Here is a 2,933-nt window from a genome sequence, read left to right as displayed (position 1 = left end):
CATTTTCATACATTCTGCTTTCATCTGCAAATATGAGAACGCCTTGGACAAAGTCTTGTCTTACCATCTGATTCATTCTGTTTTGGAAGGCTCAAACGTAAATATTACACTGCCCCAGAGGTGGATTGGCCCATGGGCGCGCGGTGCCGATGCGCCCTCCCGCCTATGCGCCCTCAAGCATGAACACCCCTTTTTTGTTCCCACCTTACCTATTTTTTAGTAAGTCAAAGGAGGAGGAGGGGTAGTGCTGAAACAAGATGCGCGCCCTCCGGTCTGCTTATTCTTGCGCCCTCCCGTTTATGCTTGTGCGCTGTCGTTTCTGTTTTTACGTTTGAAGCGTGTGAAGTGATCCACAAAAGTCTACTGCTGTTTTTAGTTAATACTTTATTACAATTGAATAATAAATTTTAAAATCATAGCACCCGGGATGTTATAGGTAAGACAGAAGGGGGGGGGGGAGATTAGATCCTGAACAAAAGTGAGCGTCCTCTGGACTGTGCATCCTCTCGCCTTCGAATATGTGGCCCTTGTTTTTGTCTCATTACGTTCAAAACGCGTAAAGTAATCCATAAAAGTTTACTGAAGGAGTCCACAGTTAATATTTTATGATAATTAACTTTGAATTCATAGCACCCGGGATGTGATATGGTAGGTTGCGGATGAAGAGATGAGATCCTGAGCGAAAGTGAGCGCCCTCCGCTCCCTGCGTTCTTGCGCCCTCAAACCTGTTGCCTTCGTTTTTCCTCTTACGTTTAAAAAGTTCGAAGCAATTCATAAAAGTTTGCGGAAGGCAATTACAATTAATAGTGTATTATAATTAAATATAAATTCATAGCACCCCAGAAGTGATACGTAGTCTGTTGGGGGGGGGGACTTCTGCTGAAGTAGGCGTCCTCCTGCCTGTGCACCTTTAAACCTGTGCGCCTTTTTTTTTTTGGGCCTTCTTTTTTCTTCTTTTTTTGTGTTCAAAAACCTGTACGATTTCGCTTTTTTCTTTTCTTTTCTTTAAACTCGCAAACCTGAGAACCATTTTTTTGCACCTTTTTTTACACCGTTTTTTTTATTTTTTCACCTTTTTTTTCCCCAAGGTTGGCGCCCTCTCGAGGGACCCAGTCCGCCCCTGCACTATCCAATTAACTTTGTAACTACCGTTAGGTAGTGGATTCACGAGAAACAGAAAAAAATCGGAAAGGGACGAACAAGTTTGAACGAAACAAACAGAACAGAACGAAAAAGTTGGGGAAACGAAACAAACAAAACAGAACGAAAAAGTTTGGGAAACTCTGATCTAAAATATGTTCTTCATCATATGTAAATGTTTTTCATTTTTATTTTGGTTCCTAGAGAAAAAAAAAAAAAATAGGTTTTTGCTACGGCACTGCATAATAGCTTATTCTTTAATCATTGCTTCATGTATAATGGCGTAAATTTTTGAATATTTGGATTCATTAGTGTTCATTTCGTGTGAATTTTAGCCTAACTAAAAAGAATTCCAAAGATAAAATGAAATTTAAGCAAAAAGTATTTAGAGTTAGCACCGGCTGCAATCTTTGATTACAATAACTGCAAGATAAGAAGTCAGGTTCTCAAAAAATTGTTTTTGGGAGAAAAAAAGAGAATCTCTTTGCAGAACTCTACTTTTCACTAAATTTTTTCTCAGACTCAGTTTAAAAAAAAAAAAAAGGACAGAATTTTTAAAAAGGACTGCGTCGGCCGGGAGTCGAACCCGGGTCAACTGCTTGGAAGGCAGCTATGCTAACCGTTATACCACCGACGCTACACAGAATAGCTGTCATAAAATAAATAAATAATAAATTTTTAGCTTAACATTCCTGTAAGTATTTTTTTTAATTTTAGTTGTGTTTTTGGTGAGAAACTGAATGAATCAGAAGTGCAAAAGCTTTACAAAAGGCATTCGTCGAATGTTTGACATCTCCTCCGTCTTTTTCATATTAACAGCTGTTGTTTTACATTATTATTTTCCTCTTTGCTCTTACGAGGAAGGTAACGCGAAACGTAAAGGAAAAAAAGTCAAATGAACATGAACATGAATGCGAAAAAGCATTGACTAAAGTGCTTAGCAATAAAATAAAAAAAAAATCCCTCGATAGATGAACGCGATTAAAAAAAGAGACCCACTGCCCACTGCCTCCCATTTTTGAGATAACGTTGTGGTGCCATCTATACATCTTAAAACGAAGCAGAAATAGCGAATTTTTCTTTAAATATTTCGTAGACATTTCTAATGTTTGCATGCAGGCGTGCCCTGATGGAAAGTTTCTGGAATCGCTGTGACCTCTCTAAAATTTTCTTATTCAGAAAATTTTGACTGACTATTCGGAAAGTTTGGAGACAGAAAAGTATAGCAATATTCTAATTTTTGTTTATTTGCAGCAACGCCCCGAATTGAGCTCACAGTTACCGACGAGAGGTCATGAACATCAACCTAGTCTAAAACTAGGGCCCGGCTCAGAATTGTAGTGGTAAAAATTTTATGGTGGAACCCTGTCAGTTAGACAAGCGTTTCTTAAATTGTGTTCCGCGGAACCCCAAGGTTCCACGGAGCTCTCTTAGGGGTTCCCTGAGACTTGCATGTTTTCTTTTATTATTATTATTATTATTATTATTATTATTATTATTATTATTATTATTATTAAAAGTATTGCACACTGCAGAAAGAATCCAGTTACAGTGGCAACAATAATATAAAAAAAGCAATTAAAACAAACTCTACATTTAAGATATTAAAACATAAAGACTCAAAATTGTAAAATAACAAGTTAAAAATATCTAAATCATGACAATGAATGTTAAAAAGTTTATAAAATTTAAAAAGACAAAAATTATTAACATAGTTCCGTCTGGTAAAAATTTTTTTAAAAGAAGAATGACTCAAGAGTCCTATTCGGGACAGCAAGTTGTACCGAATTGAC

At 36.9% G+C, this 2,933-nt stretch overlaps 1 non-coding gene across 1 annotated transcript; it reads right to left on the bottom strand.

Annotated features, from left to right (window-relative positions):
- Nucleotides 1-1,705: 1,705 nt before the first annotated feature.
- Nucleotides 1,706-1,777, bottom strand: Trnag-ucc (transfer RNA glycine (anticodon UCC)). Its single transcript has one exon. It is a non-coding gene; the product is annotated as a tRNA-Gly (tRNA).
- Between the last annotated feature and the right edge of the window lie 1,156 nt (nucleotides 1,778-2,933).

The sequence above is a fragment of the Uloborus diversus genome, chromosome 1, assembly GCF_026930045.1.
Source record: "Uloborus diversus isolate 005 chromosome 1, Udiv.v.3.1, whole genome shotgun sequence".
NCBI classification, from domain to species: Eukaryota; Metazoa; Arthropoda; class Arachnida; order Araneae; family Uloboridae; genus Uloborus; species Uloborus diversus.
Note: the sequence above shows the minus strand (reverse complement) of the source record. Positions and strands in the feature narration are given on the sequence as shown.